Source organism: Cardiocondyla obscurior, unplaced genomic scaffold (genome assembly GCF_019399895.1).
Source record: "Cardiocondyla obscurior isolate alpha-2009 unplaced genomic scaffold, Cobs3.1 scaffold31_0_849067, whole genome shotgun sequence".
NCBI classification, from domain to species: Eukaryota; Metazoa; Arthropoda; class Insecta; order Hymenoptera; family Formicidae; genus Cardiocondyla; species Cardiocondyla obscurior.
This window is the reverse complement of record NW_027228788.1, coordinates 465152-475333: the sequence shown is the minus strand read 5'-3', so window position 1 is coordinate 475333 and position 10182 is coordinate 465152. Positions and strand designations below refer to the sequence as shown.

Genomic DNA, 10182 nt, shown 5'->3' with positions numbered 1-10182 from the left:
AAATACTATTTTAATGTTTTCTTTACTCTTGTTAACTATTTTAGATTTATTATATATTTCGAGTTTTAGATTTTCCTGAAAATTTATTGTCTATTAATGGCCTAATGTAAGAATAAGATATTGTTGAATAGAAATAGAGGTAATCTTATGTGAAAAATATTGAGAAATTTTGTTTTAAAAATATAATTGTTTTAAAACAAATAGCCATTCTCTTCAAAATTATATGCAGTAAGATTTTATTCTCAATCTGTTATTCAATCTGTTGTGTTAAAAGTGAACAATAATTTTATAATATTTTAATTCTATTTTTTTGGTTCTGTTAATTTATTTTACAAAAAGTATTTTTAATGAATAATAAAAATAATTTTTACATGATTATTTTATTATTTTAATTTTTAAAATATTATTAATTTGACTTTTTTTGTAATCTTTGAATTTTAAATTATTATTAAATTTTTGTCACTTAACATTTTTGAAGGATTTTGTTTTAGAAAATGACATAACTGTTGAAAATATGATTGATCTAACAGAAGACCATTTAAACGAATTAAAAATATCTATAGGACAAAGAATAATTTTTAAAAATAAAATTAAACATTACATAGAAGAAAAAAAGAAAGAAGACATATTAAATATGGAATTGGTGTGTAGATGTACATTTAATATTAAAATTTTTTTTTCTTGAATACATTAAATATTGCAACTATTCTTTTAAATACTGTATAATGTATATGTAATTTTTTAGATATTTGAACATGATTTTGCACAGTCAAGCTTTAACCAAATAATTACTGAAACTGTAGCTAGTACTGAGGTCAGTTCTGATAATCAAACTAAACTAAATAGTGAGATGAGTACCGATTCGGAATTTGAAAGTAATGAAAGAAAAAAAATAACTGCAAGTTCATCCTCTGCCACATCTGAAACGTTGGTGTCTTTTGATAAACCAAATTTTCCTGATTTTGATTTAAAAGACATTTTAAATAAATCACCTTATAGAAGCATAATTTTAAAATATTATACGGAAAAGAAAACTTTAAATCCTTCCTTAAGAAATAAATTGGTTGATATTATAGCACGCCACTTGTATAATTACATTAATAAATGGTACGTACATATATGTTAGCAATAACCTTGTTAAGAAATGTAAAATTATATATTAATAGTGTAATTGTTTACATAAAAGTACATTTAATTTTGTTGATTATATATTATTTTTAAACTTAATTAAAATTTATATAAAAATTATGTACACAAAATATCCACAAACGTATATATGCTTCTATTATATGTTTCAGTCGTTTGACGCGTGCAGAATTTAACATTATTAACACTAAAATTTTAACTTTATTTCCTAACGAGTGCAGTTCCATATATTATATATCAGCAATACCGAAAAATGAATCGCCAACAAGGAAACCTATTATGGCTAGAGGAAAGTTGGTTGATAAATGTCGAAACATTTTATAGAAGAGTGGAGATAAATATTATATTAGAAAGAGAAAAAATTCAGAAGAGCCAATAGAAACAATAACTTTTAATAAAAGTAATGAAATAAATTAAAAACAAATATACGTAACAGTAATATAAAATAACGGTTTAAAATTGAATGTACGTCTACAATTATTTACACGGTTTTTACAAATTAAAATAATGTTTGTAGATATTCAAGAAGCTGTATTATGGCTGAAACAGAATGTTGAACCGTGGACTGAAGTTCTCGAAAAATGGACCTTAACATTTAATACAAGGCAACAATCTAAATTAAAAAATTTTTATGAGTTTCTTAAAGAATGGAGTTCTTTAAACGATATTAATAGAGCAGAAAGTTTGGTAGTATATGTATTTTCAATCGTGGAATGCTTTAGAGTTAAATAATTTTTTTTACATTAATATTATTTTGTAATTTATTTAAGTGCACATATTTGTTATTTATACATATTTACAAATGTTTATTATTTTCAGATTAATTTGGGTTTTGATTTATTATTTCCGGATAAAAACTTAAAATTATATGAAAATTGGAACACTTTTATGGACAAAATTTTGGATGTAAAATCGTCAAACGAAACAGTTATATTGGACTTACTAAACAAAAGAAAAGAAACTATTTGTGAAGGTTATTTTAAATATTAACATAAAAGCTTATCAAATTATATTCATTTTACTTACGCATAATTTAATATTTTTACATAATTTTCTAGTTATATTTTGTTGAAAAAATTTATCATTAAATTTTCAATTACAGATATTCGGTTTTTTTATGACATTAAATTATTAATTAATTTAATTCCACCGAAAGGAAGAATTGTGACAGAGACCGATTGTGGTCGTAAGCATTGGAAATTTTCAATTATAGAAAGTATCGAAAGCATTATTGTACACTGTCAGGTAAAATTTTTTTTTACATAAATTATCAAAACCCTTATACCTGCAATTTGGTTTAAAATGTGAAAAAAATTTTCAGTTACCAGGAGATATTGAACACGTAATTAGCCTTCAAAAAGATAAGTCGCTGAATAGTGTTGTAACCCGACAGCGCACGCTGGTCATTGACCACCACGCGCGACACATTTTTATACACAACTCAGCAGATTGCCAAACTGTTGGAATCTGCTGAGCCTAAGAATCCGTCTTGTCAGCCTTTCGACATCGCGCGCTATCAGCAGAAGGCAGTAGGGCACGCGGCCACTTCCTTCTGCTATTTCGCTGACAAGACCAAAAAATAATAATATACAGGGTGTCCCAGATCAGTGGACGATGCCGAAAATGATAGGTAGATTTAATCGAATTAAAACGAAAAGTCCTGTACCATTTTGAAAAATTCTCAATAGTTTTCAAGAAAAAAATTAATTTATGTACGCGTAAGAGCGACGAGGAAGCGTGGGCTGAGTGAGCGCGACAGACGACGGTGCCATTTCTAGTCATTCGCCTGTCGCGCTCACTCACGCGCAGCTTTCTTGTCGCTCTTACGCTTATAAATTTTATATATTTTAATTTTTTTCTCGAAAACTATTGAGAATTTTTCAAAATGGTAAAAGACTTTTCGTATTAATTCGATTAAATCTACCTATTATTTACGGCATCGTCCACTGATCTGGGACACCCTGTATAATGCACGAGCTCCGAAGCTCGTGCAAGTCAGTTCGAGAGTTCGAGGTAGCGACTCGTAACTCTATCATCGAAACACACAGGAAGAATAAAACGCAAATATATATATATACATCGAACGATTAAAAAGATATTTATTTATACAACGCCGTCATCCTCTTACACCAGAACGTGTAATATTCGGAGGACGGACCCCGTGCACCGCTCCGGTGCAACAATAGGAAACAGGTGTATTCTATTCAACCTTATATACTTATCGAAGGACCATCCATAGAAGAGATAAAGTCTGTTTATATTATAATAGATTCAACGGTTAAATATCAATTTAGTACCCTAAGGAAAGCTTTCGATACATTATTTAAATTATTCCACATATCAGGTATGTGCTATCCTGCACAAGCGGAACATATTTATTTGTTGATCCAAAAGACCGTTTATAAAATTAAAACAAAATTTGATAAGGTCATACCTTATATACAGGATATTTTACAACTTTTTGAACAGTAATTTTCATAATATTAAGATGGAAATAATGTGTCACTTGTGTGCAAAAAATTTTATTTGTTTAAACAAATTTATATTTTATTTAGAATATTTTTATAATATAATAAATAATTATGTATGTCCAATTACAAGCTGTAAGAGATTCTTTAATAGAAGATTTGTTTTTAGAATACACTTTAAATCAAAGCATTATAATGGGATAAATTCAAAAAAACAGTTAAAATTACCCTTGATAAATAAGCCTAGAGAATTAATTGAAGATGTTTCGGCTAGTACTTTATCAACTGAAAATGTTAATATATTAAGAGAAAATATCTGCAAAAAACCAACTTTTGACATACAATCGATATTTAAAGATTTTAATGAGAAATTGGAAGAATCGATTCTAGAGCTCATAGGTAGTTTAAATTCTAATATGCTACTTAATAGAGCAATAGTGCAAAATATTATACAAATCTTTATAAAATTTTTATCTCAAGGTTCTGCCAATATCTTATTAGAATTTATTAATAATAAGCAAGTAAATTTACAGCTAATAGATTCAAATATGCGTCATGACATAGATATTAAAAACATGTTTAAAACAATGTTTGAAATGTTAATTACCTCTTTAGAAAAATATGGCACGGAATATAAACACTTTAAATTATTTTCTTTACATAAGAGCTTTATTGAACCCACTACATATGTTATTGGGACCAATATAGACGAATCGAGAAAGAATAATGAAATCTGTTTAGTAGTTAAAAATCGTACTGGTACTTATATTTCTATTAATAAAACTTTAACATGTTTTCTACAACTTCCTAATGTATTTAAAGAAATTTTGGAATATCAAAATAAAGTTCTGCCAAACAATAATTTAACAAACATTCTTCAAGGTACATTGTGGCAAAATATTAAATTAAAATATAAAAATAAAACAGTCTTACCTTTAATATTTTATTACGACGATTTCGAAACATGCAATCCGCTTGGAAGCCATTCAGCAATTTATAAATTAGGTGCGGTATATTATACAATAGCATCCATACCTTCGAAATATAGTAGCAGACTAGAAAATATTTTTCTTGCCATGTTATTTTACAGTCAAGACCGTTCGGAATTCGGAATTAAAATATTTAGAAGAGAACGAGTTATCCATAACAATCAACGGTAACATGATAAATGTGTATTTTGCGGTAGTGCTCGTGATTGGAGACAACCTAGGAATTCATTCCATATTTGGATATGTTGAGAGCTTTTCAGCGAATTATTGCTGCCGATTTTGTATCGAAAATAAAAAATCAATACGAAAGCAGTTATATTCAGATGTAAAGTCAATTAGACATATAAAAGATTACGAAGAACACTTTAAGAATTCTAAATATGGAATAAAACACGAATGTGTGTGGAACAACCTTAATAATTTTCATGTTTATGAAAATTTAAGCTGCGACATTATGCATGATTTATTGAAAGGCGTATATCGTTATGATATGGCTTTAATAATACAAAATTTTATAAAAAATAATTATTTTTTATTAGCAACTTTAAATTCCAGAATTAAATATTTTTTGTACCACAATTTCGAAAAAAATAAACCGCCTCCTATAAATAAAGAACATTTGGAAAATGGCTGCATTATCATTTCAGCATCAAAAATGCTATGCTTGATTAGAAACTTTAATGTAATTATTGGTAATCTCATTCCCCAAAAAAATAAAGTTTGGCAATTTTATTTAATTCTTAGGGAAATAAATGACATAGTTACCTCTACGCAGATATCACATGAAACGTTACTATACCTAAAATATTTAATAGCTGAACATCACGATGCATATCTTGCTTTATTCAACTCAAATCTAAAATCCAAGCATCACTTTTTGCTGCATTATCCAAATATTATTTCCAAGATTGGACCGCTTACACATTTATCTGCTATGCGTTTTGAAGCGAAACATAAAGACTTTAGACTAAGAGGAATGCTAATAATATTAGTAGTAGAAAAAATTTACCGTTAACATTGGCCAAAAAAAATCAGCTACAATTTATGTACAGGTGTATGTCAAAAGTTGGTTTTTCGGACTGTATAAACGTTGGAAAAACTTTAAATATTTTTGCTAAGTGTTCCGTACTTGATTTGTCGAATAATTTAGATCAATATTATGAAATTTCTTGGTTTGAAAAAAAACGGTGTAAGATTCAATAAATATAATGTAATTTTTGTTGATGTCAAGAATAATGTTCCTATATTACTTAAAATTATTCAAATCTTTTATCATTCAGAAAATTATTCTCATTGTATTTTTATTTGCCAAAAAATGAGAATTATGCAGTACAGTATGCACTATAAAACATACGTTATCGAACCTTAAAATAATTATAATTTTTTTTTTTTATCTGAAATAGAATGTTCTCTTCCATTAAATATAAAAATTATAGAAAATGTAATGTACGTTAATATTATAGTGAAATAAGACGTTTGTATTATGAAGTATTACATATTTATCAAATAAGATACCTAATGTATTTTGGTACATTAAATATAATTTTACAACAAGAAGATAAATTTCTTTGTTGAACTATAGCAACATTTCATACGACTAATATTATAAATTGCAATAAGATTTAATAGTATTCAACAGAATATTAAATTGCAAAAAGAAGAGTATTATATACTCTACGCAAAATAAACATATTTTTAAAGAAAAAAAAGATTTTTGTTTCAAAAAAAGGGTAGTGTCAAATTTATAATATTAATTTTTGGTTTAACGCTAAAATATTCTAAATAATCTTATTATGTTGTCAGGTGAATAAAATAATAACATTGAAATGACTGTAATATATGTTTAACAGGAAAATATTTAATAGTTGGAAGAAGATGATATTATGATTAAAATAATTATACCGCATTCTTGAAATGACTGTAATATATGTTTAACAGGAAAATATTTAAGAGTTGGAAGAAGATGATATTATAATCAAAATAATTATACCCTATTCTTGACATAACTATTATAACATTAAAGTAAATTTATCGTATTGTTGGTATTTGAAAATACCAAATTCTTCTTGGAAAATTAAATATTTTTGCTTATATATGAAACAATGATGGCGTTGGGTGGATTATCTAAGGATCCATTGGAGACTACTTTTTTTTCCGTGTAAACGCGTTACCATTAATTGCATAGTGTCAAGTAGAGTCTCGATAGCCTCGTCCCTTGTTGCCGAGCCTCGAGTTCGTGTAATCGGCGAGAACTGTGCCCGGTTCGAAGTTCCGGGTTCGCCCATGGTGCCGTCACGGAAGGTCGGCGGCTCGGTTAATGTTGCGTTAGTTATGGGATTTGACGCGTCGGGCGTCCCATTGACAGTTATATTCGCATCGGTATTATCTCTACTATTCGTCAGGGTATAACTCAAATGGTTTCTCTGATTTGCGAAAAGGTCGCTCTCGAATGAATTAAAAGGGGATAGGTGACTACGCAGGAGGAAGTTCTCGTCTCGGAGAGAACTCGCCGCCTCGTCCCTTAGCCTAACGGGTAGCGAGATCCCGTTAGAAAATTCGGATTGTTCCTCGTCGCTTGCGCCGCCGTTACCGTAAGCGCGCCTCATCCTATTACGGCAGATTTCTTGTGTTGTTTCCGCGGATTGCGGGGAGGGCGTGTAAATACCGGACGCATTGGTTCAAACATTTCTGGATTGTGAAGCCACGCGAGCCGGGACAAAATTTGACGCGTATAAGTGTCTTCGTCGGACATAGACGGATATTTTTACATACAATTTATATTGCGGATAAATTACATATATTTTTGTCGTGTAACTTACACTATCGCAGAGATTCGCATGTTTTTTGCAGGGTAGGTTGTTACTTGCTTTCTCGGTGTCTTTGCTTGGGTACTGCTTAACCGCGTTGATCGGGTTGCTCGGAGATGGCCTCGGATATTAGCGGCGGATGAATTTACCAGTTGCTTTTGTTGCAGACGTTCCACACTTCCCGGCCGTCCAAGAGAGTGGCTGAGGGCGAGCCTGAGTTCCGGAGGGCGGATCCCACCGCTGCCACCAAATTTGTTACACCGTGGTACGGTGCGGTTGTGGGTCTGTTCGCCGGAACGTGTGCCACACCGTCGAAAGGAGCCGAGTGTGGATCAATAAAGACTCTTTTTTAAAAATGTGTTGCACTATTTATTTTGCCGTTGTTACACTCGATACGCGTCGCGTTACTTGTGATAAAAATGCCCGCGACGGCTTCCGAGCCGTCGCTTATATATCCCGCCGAGTTGCAACCTTAGCGAGTTTCGGCCGCGGTGGTTGACCGGAGAGGTTCGTCAACTGCACGGGCTTATTAATTGTTATATATCGGTTTATCGCCTTATTTCGACATCGGACGATAATCCCGAGGTCCTTGCCCGATTGCGAAAGCGCAGGCGATTTCCGGAATGGTTTGCAACCAGAGCGCATTCTTCAGAGTGCTGCTCAGGTTACAACAATACTGTTATTTATTATTTTTATTATTTTTGTTATTTGTATTATTAATATTTTTATTTTTTTCCAGCGTATTTTAACCAATCATGGGACATACGAGATGAATACGTTCCACCAAGTGCGCGTAAGAATTCCGCGCCATGGAATTAAGGTATATATTTTTTATTTTTAATATTTTATATAACAAACATTTTTTTTCAATAATAATAACATTATTTTTTTCTTTTCTTTTCTAGAGCGCGGTTGTGTTCGTCATACCACACGATAGTCGGGCCGCATATGTGCGGCAATCCGAAAATAATCTTGATACGCTAATTGCCGCAGCAGCCGCAGAAAATGCGGCGATATTAGAAGAGGATGACGGCAGCGTATAATTTAGTAGTATGCGTGTGGATGTATGTATGTGTGTGTATTTTTAAAATTTTTATATGTGTATTCGTAACTTTTATTTTTTTTAGATAAAAAAAAAATGTTTTTTCTTTTTTAATTTTTTGCATTGTTTTATTTTAATTTTTTGTGTTCTATTTTTAATTTTTGTGTTTTTTATTTTAATTTTTGTGTTTTTACAAAAAACTATTTTTTTATTTTAAGTTTTTTCAATAATGTACGTGTGTGTGAGTTATATATTAAAAAATTTTATTAAAATAATTTTTATTTTTTTCTTTCCATTATTACCTTGGAAAAAAAATTTCCCTCGCTCACGCTCCTTGCATTATAAAATTAGTGACGATGGTATCGATACCATCAATAAAAAAAACTATATTTTGCACACCGGCGAGCAATGGTTGTTATATATATAATATGTAAAAAATGGTTGATACATATGATGCATAAAGATGGTAGGTATGAGGAATTTTTGTTGACATGTGAGTTCTAATTCTTGAGGAGTAATGCGCGAGGCGTGGGGGCGGAGGAAGGATCTACGGTGAGGGAACTGTATGGGAAGGGAACTCATTGGCGTGGTGACATATGAGGGAAAAAATGTGAATTAATCATATTCACAATCCATCGTCTCTACGCTATTAAAAATTCCCCTCCCCGCGCTCCTCTCATTCTTAGGGGCAATGAGTGAGATGTGGGGACGGGGGAAGGATCTATGGTGAAGGAACTGTGTGGAGAGGGAACTCATTGGCGTGGCGACATAATAGAGAAAAAAGGAGAGTGATGAATTACTCATATTCACAATCCCTCGTCTCTACGCTATTAAAATTCCCCCCTCCCTACGCTCCTCTCGTCGTAGATTCTTCCCCCGTCCCCGCGCTCCGCTCATTGCCCCATGGATTAAAACCTGTGTTTATTCCCTACTTATTGCATATTATAATAATTAACTTTATATTGATTTAATTAAACTTTATAAAATTTTTTATTTTTTTATTAATTTTATTAAAAATTAAATATAATAAATATCATTTAATAAAATCTTTTTAAGTCTTAATCAATCAGTCTATTCTCTTTAATCTGAAACTTTTAATCTATTTAGATATAAAAAAATTACTTTCCGGTTATGGTTTACAGTTGTAAAATTAATCTTTTTTTCGGATAATGATTTAAGCTTTTTTAACCTAATTTCTATTTCTAATTTATGAATTTCTTTTTGTGTTGTATTTCTAGTTCGTTAATGTATTTTAAATGTTTCTCTCTCATTTTGTTCATGTTTTCTTCATGTTTTAATTTTTTATTTGCTAAATTTTGCTCCTGATTCATTATTTGTTTAATACGAAGTATTAATAAAATAATAAAATAAAAAAAATAAAACAAAGTATCCGTAAGTTATCTTCCGTTTCTTCATAACATAATTCTTGATACTTCCGTTTTTTACTATGTACATTTGGAAGAGTGACTTTCTTGTTGTTACATTTTTTTTAAATAGGTGTATCTATAAAACAACAAAAGTAATTTTGCTGTTATATTTTGTACATATTGTAAAGAAATATTAGGATATATAATTACATTTAAATATTATATTTATTTAAGGTATACCTTGTGAATCATTAATAATGAACATATCGTTGTCACGCTCAGTTTCTTTATTTGTTTCGGTAGATATATCATGTACTAAAAAATATCAAAACAAGATAATACAATAAAAAATTGATATAAAAA

At 30.2% G+C, this 10182-nt stretch overlaps 1 long non-coding RNA gene across 1 annotated transcript; it reads left to right on the top strand.

The window, feature by feature from the left end:
* Nucleotides 1–490: 490 nt before the first annotated feature.
* Nucleotides 491–1789, top strand: LOC139112601 (uncharacterized). The gene is made up of 3 exons (XR_011547403.1): nt 491–1107; nt 1299–1546; nt 1664–1789. It is a non-coding gene; the product is annotated as an uncharacterized lncRNA (long non-coding RNA).
* The last annotated feature ends 8393 nt before the right edge of the window (nt 1790–10182 follow it).